Below are 14,090 nucleotides of genomic sequence, written 5' to 3'. Positions count from 1 at the left end.
ACTTAGGGCTTTCAGAGAGTACATTAAATATTTGATTTCATTATGAGGCTTTGTCTAGAAGTGATTGATGATCCAATAACCAAGAAGGTCTAGTGCATTGCCACAACCTGGAAGTCGATTAATGAAATAAAATATTTAATTGACAAATTAATAAGCATGAAATAGTTAGTTAAAATAATGCTTTCAATGTTTGTCAATTTCATAACTAAGAAAATTTTTCAAAACTTAAAGTTTTCTAAATGATATCAAAATAATTTTCAAAAAAATTTCAAAATTTTCAAAAATTTGATAAGTTTTTTTTAGAAAGTTACCCTTAGCTTTTTTGTGTTATCCCATTTTTTATGTGATCAAAGGGGGAGAAGGGAATATTAAGTCTAGGGAGAGGTAGTTCTATTTGAAATTTGAAAATCTTTTTGCACTTTATTGCATACTTGTGATTTTATTGCTTTAACTTTAGATTTGTTTATCCTAACTTAACTTGGGTTGCTCACATTAAAAAATGGGGAGATTTTTGGAACCCCAAGGTTATTTTGACGTGATCAAACAAGTTAAGTTAGGTCCTGTTATGTTTTGATCCCTATGTCTAAGTGTGCAGCAGCTTAGGAGCACAGGAAGTCGAGCAGAAGATGTGGCTAGAGAGAAGGAGACATGGGAGAGAGCCAACGGGCTCGGTACGTCCGAGGGACGAGACACTGTGGAAGAGTACACGGTGGATGAGAAGGACGTACACGACATTCGAGGGATGAGAAGCCGGAGTGGAAGCCTGCTAGAGGAAAAGGTCAGAAATTGGGTTCGGGTGAGCCCTATTCCATTGGCCGAAATCACCCAGGTGATCGGAGCAGTGGAAGAGCTAGAGTAGAGCTACCGGAACTGCTAGAGGTGCCTTCAACAGGAGTTGAAGGCGCCTTCGCAACCTTCAGGAAGAAGACACCTTCAATGGCTGAAGGCGCCTTCAACCAACCATGGAATGCGTCTTCCATGGTCATGGAAGGCGCCTTCGACCAGGCAATCCGGTCGTTGGCGGAAGGGATAAAGTTTTATCTTTTGCCTCGTTGGAGGCGCCTTCCAGCCCTATGGAAGACGCCTTCAACCTGAGGATAAGTTTTTTCAAGGCCTATAAAAAGACCCCTGGACCTAGGAAAGATGTAACAAGTTTTGTATTGATTTCCTAGCAATAGTTTCAGCTGTTAACGAGTGTAAGAGGCTTCTCTACCTTCACCGAAGGAGATTCTTAAGAGATTTCATTTGGCTTGGATTAAAAATCACCTAGGTTGCAACCAAGTAAATTCTGGTGCCTCTTTTCTTTTGTTTCTTATTGGTTCTATTTTATTTGCTATTGTTGCTAACCTGAGTTGAAAGATTGAGAAGGTGTTTAGCTTTTGTGTTTCAGGCAACTCAGCCCTCTCCAGTCGGTCGACATGGACCAGCATATTATGCCCACCCAACCTCGAAGCTTTTATTTTCTCCCGCTTTGTAAGCCTCCAAGTCAGCCTTTGAGGTTGTCAGCCCAATTGAGTTTGTTCCAGCTCAACTTGTAGAGATTCTAATTCAGTAGACCTATAGTCGAGGAGTCCAAGTCCCTCTGCTGATCTATTATTACCATGTTCTTGGACTCAAGCTCCTTAGTCAGACAGGCTACCTAAGAAGCATGAAACGTTTTTAGGCTTTCTAGTGCAACCGTCTTCTATGCTAAGTTTGCTATAATTTTTTTCCTTTATGTAGGTCTCTTGCTCGATATTTAGACTTGGCATTGTTGGTTAGTCCTAGGAAAACGTACCGGTTCCACTATACAGAAATTTTTGTACAAGTGTCGAATCTTTCCTTAAATAACCTATTGTGTTCTTTAGAAGTTAAATTAGGAATCGCAGACGGAACTTAACATCATTGATTCCAAATTTAACTTATCTGTTCTTAATGGTTTAGATTTGAATCACAAGCGGAACTTAACCCTATTGATTCGAATCTACCTAGGTTATTAATTTCATAAATTTTAATTTCCAAAATTGGCTTCCAGGACTGCATAGCGAGGCACATGACCTTCTTGGATATGGGAGCAATCACCACCGCCTAGGCAAAGCCTTTTAAGGAAAGCAAATATTTATTTCCTTAAATAACTCTAGGTTAACCAAAAAGAACAATCGAATCACAAATTCGAAAAATAAAAGAAAAGAAACACAACCTCGAAACAAATCTGAAAACTCTAGAATCATATGCCTCTTGTGTTTGGTATTTCCAAAAATAACTATACAAAGAAAACTAGTATGATGCGGAAAACAATTACTAGTTATACCTTTCTTTGTAAGCAAAAATAACCTCTTGATCTTCTACCGTATTCCTCTTCTTATCTCGGACGTTGTGTGGGCAACGATCTTCCGAGACGAGAACCACCAAGCTCCTTCTTCTCCAAGCTAGATTCGACCACCATTAATTCTCCATGAGAAGTAAAGGTCCAGCCACCACCACCAAGCTCCAAGGGATGCTAGAAACGAAGCCTTCTTTCTCTCCTTCTTCTCCTAGCTAGAACCGGCCACTATGGACTTCCCTTAAGTTGATGTCGCCGGCTACAAAGGAGGAAGAGAAAAGAAGGAGAAGAGGAGACCCTAGGGCCGGCCACACCAAGGAGGAAAAGAGAGGAAGAAAAGAATAGAGTCGTTAGCTATTAAGACACCTCTACCCCCTCTTTTATAATCCTTAATCTTGGCAAATAAGGAAATTTTAATAAAAACTTCCTTAATTCTTTTGTCATGAAAAAGAAAAATTAATTAATTAAAAATCAATTTTCTTTTTCCAATTTTCTTGGCCGGCCACTTTCTCTCCAAAACAAGGAAAGTTTTAATTAAAACAAGAATTAAAACTTCCTAATTTGTTTTCTGAAATTTATAAAAAATTTCTCCAATAATTTTAATCCCTTCATGATTGGTTAGTAAAAAGGAAATTTTATAAATTAAAATCTTTCTTTTAAACATGTGGATAATTTCCAAAAAGGAAAGTTATCTCTAAAAATTAAAATATCTTTTCAATCTACAAATAAGGAAAGATATCAAATCTTTTCTTAATCTTTGGTAGAAACTAATAAAAGAGAATATTTAATTTTTAAACTTTATTTTAAATCATGAACATGGTTAAAAAAGGAAAGTTTTCTCAAAATTAAAATCTCCTTTCAATCTACAAATAAGGAAAGATTTCAAATCTTTTCTTAATCTTTTGTAGAAAGCTATAAAAGGAAATATTTAAATTTTAAACTCTCTTTTAAAATCATGATATCCACATAAGAAATAATTTTAATAAAAATTCCTTTTAATTTTCTAGTAGTCGGCCACCTAAGCTTGGGACCCAAGCTTTGGCCGGCCACCAACTTGGCTTATCCACTTGGTCTTGGCCGGCCCTAGCTTGGGTTCCAAGTTAGCTTGGCTGGCCCCATTAGGATGGGTAAGAAGGTGGGTATGTGGTGGGTATAAATCTCTATATACAAGAGGCTACGATAGGGACCGAGAGGAGGAATTGGTTTTGGTCTCCCGATGAAATTAAGCTTCCCGTGTTCGCCCTGAACACACAACTTAATTTCATCAATAATAATTCATACCACTAAAGAATTATTATTGAACTACCGCACCAATCCCAAATTACATTTTTGGGCTCCTTCTTATTATGAGTGTGTTAGTCTCCCTGTGTTTAAGATGTCGAATGTCCACTAATTAAGTAAGTTACTGATAACTCATTTAATTAATATCTTAGTCCAAGAGTAATACCACTCAACCTTATTGTCATGTCGGACTAAGTCCACCTGCAGGGTTTAACATGTCAATCTTTATGAGCTCCTCTTGGGGACATTATCAACCTAGATTACTAGGACACAATTTCCTTCTATAATCAACAAGTCACACTATAAGTAACATCATTTCCCAACTTATCGGACATTTTGATTTATCGAGCTAAATCTCACCCTTTGATAAGTCAAAGAAATAAATATTAAATATATGTGCTTGTTATTATATTAGGATTAAGAGCACACACTTCCATAATAACTAAGGTTTAGTTCTTTTATTAAATCAGTATAAAAAGAACTTACCTTAAATGGTCCTGCTCAATACACTTAGAGTGTACTAGTGTAATCTATTAGTCAAGATAAACTAATACCTAATTACACTACGACTATTCCAATGGTTTGTTCCTTTCCATCTTAGTCGTGAGCTACTGTTTATAATTTATAAAGAACCGATAACACGATCTTCTGTGTGTGACACCACACACTATGTTATCTACAATATAAATTAATTGAACATCTACATTTGGTATATATAAATGTAGACACTTGACCAATGTGATTCTTATAAATGTTTATACAAAAGCTAGACTTTAGTATACACTCCAACAATCTCCCACTTATACTAAAAGACTATGCTGCCATAAATGCTACCATATATCTGATTCTCATCCCTTCAATATGTCCATCAAAAGCTCTTGCCTTAAGGACCTTAGTGAAAAGATCTACAGGTTATCACTTGATGCAATATAGGCGGCAACAACTTCTCTTCGTTATATGATGTCTCGTATTGGGTGGTACTTGCGCTCTATTGTGTTCACTTGCCTTATGGACTCATGGTTTCTTCGAGTTTGCTACTGCACCATTATTATTACGATAAATTGTAATAATCTTTGGATAAACCAGAAATCATATCTAAGTCTATCTTGAGGTTACTGAGTCACTCAGCTTCTATGGCTGCCTCTGAGGCTGCCACATACTTAACTTCCATAGTGGAATCTGAAAAACACCTATGCTTAACACTCCTCTATAGTTATGGCTTTACCTCCTAAAGTAAACACAAAACCCCGAGGTTGACTTACTACTGTCCCTATCTAATTAGAAGTCAAAAATCCTTGTTACCCACAGGGATCAAATCATCTGCCTTATAAGCTAGCATATAATCTCTAGTGCCTCTAAGGTACTTCAATATATGCTTTGCCGCAAACCAATGCCCTTGTCCAGGGTTACTTTGATATCTGCTAACCATGCCCACGGTAAAACAGATATCTAGCATTGTATACAGCATTGCATACATTAGGCTTCCCACAGCCGAAGCATAAGGAACTGCTTTCATGTCCTTTATCTCCTTTAATGTTTTCGGAGACATCTCTTTAGATAAAGCTACTCCATGCCTAAAAGGTAAGAAACCTTTCTTGGAGTTCTGCATGCTAAACGAGCAAGGATTGTATGAAGTTTGGGATAAGCACAACATTCTTTTCTTGCGATCTCTTATGTCTTTGATCCCAAGAATGTGTGCATATTCTCCTAAGTTCTTCATATCGAATTGTTTGGACAACCATACCCTTACTTCCGACAACACTTTGATATTGTTTCCAACTACCAAAAATGTCATCTACGTATAGTACAAGAAATACCACCACGCTTCCATCACACTTCTTGTATACACAAGACTTATCTGGACACTGAATAAATCCATAGGTCTGAATTACTTCATTAGACCAGATGTCCAAGACCTTGAAGCTATGCTTCAGTCCATAGACTGATTGAGCTTGCACACAAGATGCTCTTTGCTCTTTGCAATGATCCCTTCTGGTTGCTATATATGGATGTTTTCTTCAAGACTTCCATTAAGGAAAGTTGTCTTGACATCCACTTGCTAAATCTCATAGTCTATATGAGAAGTAATAGATAAAAGAATCCGAATAGACTTGAGCATGACTACCGGTGGAAAAGTTTCCTTTTTCAACAAGTCTTGCTTTGAAAGTTTCTACCTTCCTATCTATCCCTCTTTTCCTATTGTAGACTAATTTTCACCCAATGACTTTTACACCATTTGGTGATTTTATAAGCTCCCAAACTCTATTAGAATACATATATTCTAATTTTATATTTATTGCTCTTTGCAAAGATGTTGTATCTTTATCTTGGAGTGCTTCGTCATATGTCTGGGGATCAGGTTCATGTCCACCAGGGATCGAGTCCAAAAACTCTCCCAAAACATGAATCTTTTAGGTTGTCTAACAACCCTCCCACTACGATGAGCCACTGTCTGTAATTGTGTATCATTTATGATACGTATTACAGTTTCTTGTGATATTTCATCTTGTACAGTTGGTACTAGATTAGACATGTCCTTTATTATTTCTTTAAGAACAAATTTACTTATGGGCTTGTGGTTTATTACATAGTCCTTTTCTAAAAATCGGTCATTGATACTAACAATGACCTTCTGATTTTTAAGACTATAAACTTACTTTCGTTTCTCTAGGATAACCCACAAACAAGTGAATTCCTGTCCAACTTATCATTGTTTCTCTTCAGCATATGTGCTGGACTACCCGAATCCGAATATGCTTCAAAATAGGGTTACGCCTATTCAGCAATTCTATATGAGTAGAGAGTTCTGACTTGGAAGGTACTATGTTCACTTTCGTTTTCAAAGTATATCCTTAAAACGAATTTGGTAATTTTCTGAATAGCTCATCATCAATCTACTCATTTCTATAAGAGTCCTATACCTTCTTTTTTCTACACCATTCTGTTGGGGTGTACCAGGTGCAGTTAGTTGGGATTGAGTCCCGTCTTCTGATAAGTGATTCCTAAACTCTCCTAAGAGGTTCTCGCCACTATGATCTAACTGTAGTGTCTTGATACTTTTACCTTGACATTACTCCACATCAGCCTAGTACTCTTTGAACTAATCAAAGCACTTAGACTTGCGGTGCGTCAAGTAAATGTATCCTTATCTCGAATAGTCGTCTATGAAAGAGACGAAATATTCAAAATAACCTCTTGCCTGGATAGTCAAAAGTCTATACAAATCAGAATGAACCAATTCCAACATATCTTTGGCTCCATACCCCTTAGACTTAAAAGTTTCTTGGTTATTTTTCCTTCTAAATAAGACTCGCAAGTTGGAAAGATTTCCACTACCAATGAACCCAAGAGTTCATTGATTATTATCCTTTGAATCCTACTCAAGTTAATATAACCTAGCCTTAGATGCCAAAAATATGATTGGGGTTTCCCCTAAATAGTACCTTCCAAGTCAGAACTCTTTATCTTAATATAACCTAACCCCGATGGAGATTATTCACTCACCATCGGGGTTTCCCCCAAATAGTAGAAAATGCTATAGATGTCCACTTAGTCCCCGTTTGTCCAGTTGAGTGAATAATCTCATTCGGATTTGCTTGAGGGTTTCTTACGTCGAAGAATTAATGGTGCATTCAAACCAAATGTCTCCGAGGTAGTTGGAGCTTGTGGATGGATGGGCTGAGGAGCTTGGGGAGCTCTCAGAGTGGAATGACAAGTGGGTGATGGAGCCTATGGAGTTCTCAAAAACTAAGTTTTTTACCCAGGGAAAGTGACATTTCTCCTAGGAGAGAACTCAGACCGAACATAACTAGGATTCCCTCTTGAAGCAGCTCAGAAATATCAAACTTCAAGCCTGTTAATCGGTTGGAGGTCTCGGTAAAAGCCGGCTCCATATGGAAGTTCCCTAGAGTAGGCACGGACGGGCAAAGTGATAGGCGTCTAATGTGCCAAGCCACGAGAGAAGGAAAGAGAGCAAAAAAAATACTTAGTTTTCTAATCCCTTCCCTGCATAGGCATCTTGTTAAAAAGAGCTAAGTTTAATCATGATTGTCGAAGGAAGAAGACGTAGAAACGCAGCTGAGACGAGGCGTAGTGTTGGCCCAGGTAGGTCGGAGGGAGGGGAGGTAAATTGGCTGTTAAGAAAAACCTTCCTCGACTTTTAACTCAGATTAGTAAAAAAAATAGAATAAATGAACAACAAAAAAAGACGAGGCCAAAAGAGTTACTTGGTTACAACCGGGAAGGTTATTAATCCAAGGCAAGTAAATGCACTAAAGATCTTATTCTTTGAAGGTGGAGAAGCCTCTTACACTCGTTGGAAGCTCAGAAAATAGCTAGGAAATGAATACAATAGTTGTTACCTATTTCCTGGGTCCAGGGATCTTTTTATATTCCCTGGAAAATCTTATCCGTGGCTGGAAGGGGCATTCCACAAAGTTGGAAGGCGCCTCCAGCGAGGCGCAGTGGATTAAAGTTTTTCCACTGCCAATGACAAAATATGCTTGGTCAAATGTGCCTTCCATGGTTGGTTGAAGGAGCCTTCAGCAGCTCTATAGCTTCATTTTAGCTCTTCCACTGCTCCGATCGCATGGGTGATTTCGGCTAACAGAAAATAGGGCTCACCCGAACCCAATTTTTGGCCTTCTCCTCGAGCAGGCTTTCGCTTCAGCTTCTTGTCCCTCGAACGTCATGCACGTCCTTCTCATCCACCGGTGTACTCTTCCGCAGTACCTCGTCCCTCGGATGCATCGAGCTCATTGGCTCCCTTCCCATGACGTCCTTCTCGCTAGCTGCGTCTTCCGCTCAACTTTTTATGTTCCTAAGCTCCTGTACACTTAGACACAACGGTTAAACACTAACAGGACCTAACCTAATTTGGTTGATCACAACAAAACTGCCACGGGATACCGACAATCTCCCCCTTTTTGATGTGATCAAACCCAAGTTAAGGTAGGGTAAACCATAAATAAAAAACAATTATAAAAATTTTACAAGTACAAAAATTTTACAAGTATAAAAATTAAAATATGTAATTTGTTGTACTACTCTTCCCCTAGACTTAATCTCTTACTACTTTCCCTTTAGATCACATTAAAAATGGGGTACTTTTAAAAGTCTAAGAGTAAAAAAGGGAAAAAAATTCTAACGGTTAAAAAGATAAGAATTAATTAAAAACATATTTAATTAATTTTTTAACAGAAAATTAAGGCATTTTAGATGCTTAACAATTAGTGAATTAAATACTTATTTCAATAATTAGCTTCCAAGCTAGGCGAGATACTAGACCTTCTTGAATATTAGAACAACAACTACTTTCTAGACAAAGTCTCTTAAAGAAATTCAATATTTAATTTTCTCTGAAAGTCTTAAGTCAAAAAGCAATTAATCTAAATATGATTTTGGAATCCAAAATAGATTCCTTCCAACTAGGATAATTAGGAATTTCTTCGATATGTATTTCTTTGGAATTTTTCTAATTTGGCCCTTATGGTATTTAAGGTACCAATTCAATCCACTATATTTTCTAATATGTTAAATTTTTGAGCATGTGTGATTTTTCAAAGTTTCTATCTCTTTTTGCAATTTTTCATTCTCAATTTTAACTTTATCAAAGTCTTCTAAGCGACAAGATTCAACAAGTATTGATTTTAATTCCTTAACTTATTTTTCTAATTTACAATAATTTTTTATTAATAATTTAATAAATTGAAATAGTTTGTCAGGAGGAAGAGATCGTGCCTGACTTACCTTGTCTATCCTGTGATCCGAAGCTCCCCCTGAGATACTACTTTCTTCCGATGTCGCTCCCCCTTCATCAATGCTTTCGATGCTCATTTTAGACGAGCTTGCTTCTTCTTCTTCTTCTTGGTGACTTGCCACTAGCACAAGTCCGGTGATGACTTCAATTTCTGATTCAGACGACGTTTCATCCCATGTCGCCTTCAGATTCTTGTACTTGTTTGGTTGGGTCGACTTCTTGTTCTTGCTCTTGTCCTTGTCTTTCAATTTAGGGCAATTATCTTTCACATGCCCTTCTTCATTCCAGTGGTAGCATCTTATCCTTCTTTTCCTACCCTGCACTTGATTATAACTTTTTAAATTTATACCATCAGTGTTATTTCAGTACTATCATCGAGAGAAGATTCTAAATCTTGTTTGTCCGTCTTTGCTTTTAAGGCAATATTATGCTCCTTCTTCGGACCTACACATCTCATTTTATGGACTTTCAAAGTTGAAAATAATTCTTCTAAAGTAGTTGAATTTAGATCCTTAGATATATAATAAGCATCTACTAATGATGCCCATTCAGTATTTATAGGGAATGCGTTAAGAGCATACCTTAGCGAATCTCGGTTACTTACATTTTCTCCAAGATTTGTGAGACCAGTGATGAGCTCCTTAATCGTTGAGTGAAGGTGTGCAACGGTTTCATCTTCTTCCAGTTTGATGTTGCTGATATGGTTTCTGAGCAAATCTCATCTTGCGAGTTTCACCTCCGAGGTTCATTCGTATAGTTCCAGGAATTTCTCCCAGAGCTCTTTTACAGACTCGTAGGCCCCGATCCGGTTGACTTCTTGTGGTGGTAAAACACTTATCAGATGGAACTCTGCTTTGCCGTTTTCCATGAAATTGGCCTGCTCCTTTTTGGTGCAATGGTATTTTTCTTTACCTTTGGGTGCTACAAAATCAAATTCCATTATTAAAAGCAAATCAAAATCAATTTTGAAAAATACCTCCATCTTCTTCTTTCAACTGACGAAATCCCCTTTGAATTTCGGTGGCTAGATGCTTGATCTGGCCATCTTATGTGCTTCATTCAGCGGTTAGTCCTCCTGAAGCGAACTTGGCTCTGATACCACTTATTGGCCAAGGTAGGCTGGAGGGAGGGGAGGTGAACTGATTGTTAAGAAAAACCTTCCTCGACTTTTAACTCAGATTAGTTAAAAAACAGAATAAATGAACAACAACAAAAGTGAGGCTAAAAGAGTTACTTGGTTAAAACCGAGGAGGTTGTTAATCCAAGACAAGTAAACACACTAAAAATCTCATTCTTTGAAGGTGAAGAAGCCTCTTACACTCGTTGGAAGCTCAGAAAGTAGCTAGGAAATGAATACAACAGTTGTTACCTATTTCCTAGGTCTAGAGGTCTTTTTATAGCCCCTGGAAAATTTTATCCGTAGTTGGAAGGTGCCTTCCATAGAGCTAGAAGGTGCTTCCAGCGAGGTGCAATGGATAAAAGTTTATCCACTATCAATGACAAAATCTGCCTGGTCGAAGGTGCCTTCCATGGGCTGGAAGGCTCCTTCAGCCCAGTTGAAGGCGCCTTTTGCCTGAAGGTCGTGGAGGCGCCTTCAACTCTTGTTGAAGGTGCCTCCAGCAGCTCCATAGTTCCATTTTAGCTCTTCCGCTGCTTCAATTACCTGGGTGATTTCTGTTGGAACCCTAAGGTTGTTTTGGTGTGATCAACAAATTAGGTTAGGTCCTGTGTGTTTCTAACCTTGTGTCTAAGTGTGCAGGAGCATAGGAACACAAGTAGTCGAGCGGAAGATGCAGCTAGAGAGAAGGACGGCAATCCGAGGGACGAGGTGCTGCGGAAGAGTGCCCCGGTGGGCGAGAATGAAGCGTGCGGTGGTTCTGAGGGACGAAAGCCGGAGCAGAAGATTGCTCGGGGAGCAAGAGACGCAGCTAGCGAGAAGGACGGCACGCGATGAGTCCGAGGGACGAAGACTACGGATGAGTACGCCGGCGGATGAGAAGGAAACACGCAACGATTCAGAGGGACGAGAAGCCGGAGGGAAGCCTGCTCGAGAAGACCGGAAGTTGGGTTCGGGTGAGCCCTATTCTTAATGGCAGAGATCACCCAAGCGAGCGGATCCGGAATAGAAGACCTGGACCGAGCCGAACCGAACCAGAGCAGTGGCCCCGAATGAAAAAGTCAACGCGGGTTGACTTTACTGGTCCGGGGCGCTCGGAACAGTCCGGGGCGCTAGGACCAGTCCGGGGCGCCCGGACCAACCCGGAGCGGTTCCGGGAACCCTTCCGGGCGCCCGGACCAGCCTTTTGACCAGGATCAAGTTTTGACTCGATCTGATCGTTGGGGGATAAAGTTTATCCCCCCAGGGAGCCTGGAACCCTTGCCAGGCACCCCGACCAAGGCTATAAATATAGCCTTGGTCCAGAAGCTTTTCAACAAACTCAGAATTGTAAATCTAACGCTTGTGCGCTTTAGAGTTTTAGTTGAACTTCTTTCTTTTTGTACTTCAACTCTGTGAGAGGCTTCTCCGTCTGAAGGAGATTGATATTGGGCTTAATCTTCCTTGGATTAACAACCACATCGGTTGTAACCAAGTAAATATTGTGCCTCATCTTTTTAATGTTTTATTTATCTGCTTTGTTTATTTTACAAGTGTTAGCTTAAAGAGTTCGAGGAAGGGTTGTTCATTTTTGATTTTGTAGGATATCCAACAACCCCCCTTCCAGTCGGCCGCAACGGTCCTACAAGTGGTATCAGAGTCGAGATACCTCAGAAGGACTAACCGTCGTCTGAAGCAACAAAACGATGGTCGGAGCTAGCAACTATCCACCAGCATTCGAGGGGGAGTTTACCGTTTGGAAACAAAAAATGGAGGTATATTTAAATTTATATTTTGGTATTTCTTTAATTTGGTTATGAAGAACCGAAGAACGCTTACGGAGAAGAAATCGATAAACGTCTCTGGACCCACATGCAACGTGAGGAGTTTATGGCAAACGCGCGAGCTAAATTTCACATTCTAACTGTAATACCAAATGAAGATATCAATAAAGTCGAAGAATACAAAAGCGCAAAAGAACTTTGGGAGAAGTTCTTAAAGCTCTATGAAGAGCCTTTGGAAGCCGACAACTCAATGGACATCAAGCCGCCGACAGAACAGTCCGAGAATGAAGAAACTGCCGAGAAAGCCGAACTCCATCCCGAAGCTACAGAAAGTTCATCCCAGATGAGCACCGATAAAGGGGGAGAGACTTTAGAAGAAAGCAATTCGATAGGGGGAGAATCAACTGCTGACAAGGTAAGTCAGGTATGGTCTCCACCTTCTGAACAAGTAATTAACTTATCGAAAGAATTCTTCGAATCGCAAAATGCTTTGACAAAAGATTCTTACGCATCACAAATTATTTTGTCAAAAGAATTTTGCAAATCAGAAATATTGTCGAAAACTTTCTTCGAATATTTTTTCGAATTACAAATTACTTTCTCGAAAAAGTTTTGCGAATTAGAAATTGAGTCATCAAAAAAGTTTTTCGGATTAATAAATCTGTTATTAATAGATTCCTGCAAATTAGAATTTTTGTTAAAAAATTCTTGCAAATTACAAAATATTTCTTCAAATGAATTTTGCACATTACCGAAAGAATTTTTACAAATTATATTGTCGAAAAATTTTATCAAGTTAGAATTTAAGTTATTGAAATATTTGTGTGAAGTAGAAAATAAAAAAATAACAGAAAATGACATGTTAAAAGATCGAATAAAATTTTTAGCATGTTTAATATTTGTTGCCTTAAATCTACAAAATTGTGATTTAAAAAGTTATGATAAATTAAAATGGAAATTTAAAACTTTCTGATAAAATCATGAGAATTAAAAATTAAATAAATGCATAGAATTTTTTTTATTTTTTCTAAATATTCTCAAAAATTGTTTTAAATTTTTCTTGCATAAAGTTTTCAGCTTAGAAAGTTTTTTCTTGAAAACGAATGCTTAGAAATTTTCAAAAGTTATTTTTTGACTTAGAAAATTTTCTTGACTTAGATATTTTCCAGAAAATCATTGAAATAGATTCTTATAAAATTTCTAAGTGTCAACCCTTAGATTTTTCTTACAACCCCAATTTTTTATGTGATCAAAGGGGAGGTAGAAAATTGAAAATTGCAAATTAAGTTAGTTTTATTTTACATCTATTTTGACCCTAGCTTAACTTGGGTTGATCACATCAAAAAGGGGGAGATTATTGGACCCCAAGGTTGTTTTGGTGTGATCAACAAGTTAAGTTAGGTCATGTGTGTTTCTAACCTTGTGTCTAAGTGTGCAGGAGCTTAGGAAGACAGGTAGTCGATTGGAAGACGCAACTAGCGAGAAGGACGGCAGTCCGAGGGACAAGGTGCTGCGGAAGAGTACCCAAGTGGACGAGAAAGAAGCATGCGGTGGTTCCGAGGGACGAAAGCCGGAGCAGAAGATTGCTCGGGGAGCAAGAGACGCAGCTAGCGAAAAGGATGGCACGCGGTGCGTCCGAGGGATGAAGACTGCGGATGAGTACGCTGGCTGACGAGAAGGAAACACGCAGTGATTCCGAGGGACGAAAAGCCGGAGGGAAGCCTACTTGAGAAGACCGGAAGTTGGGTTCGGGTGAGCCCTATTCCGGATGGCAGAGATCACCCAAGCGAGCGGATCGGGAGTAAAAGACCCGGACCGAGCCGAACCGAACCGAACCGAACCAGAGCAGTGGTCCTGGATGAAAAAGTC

This window comes from Zingiber officinale, chromosome 6B (genome assembly GCF_018446385.1).
Source record: "Zingiber officinale cultivar Zhangliang chromosome 6B, Zo_v1.1, whole genome shotgun sequence".
NCBI lineage: Eukaryota > Viridiplantae > Streptophyta > Magnoliopsida > Zingiberales > Zingiberaceae > Zingiber > Zingiber officinale.
The sequence above is the reverse complement of the archived record's forward strand: the minus strand, read 5'-3'. Positions refer to the sequence as shown.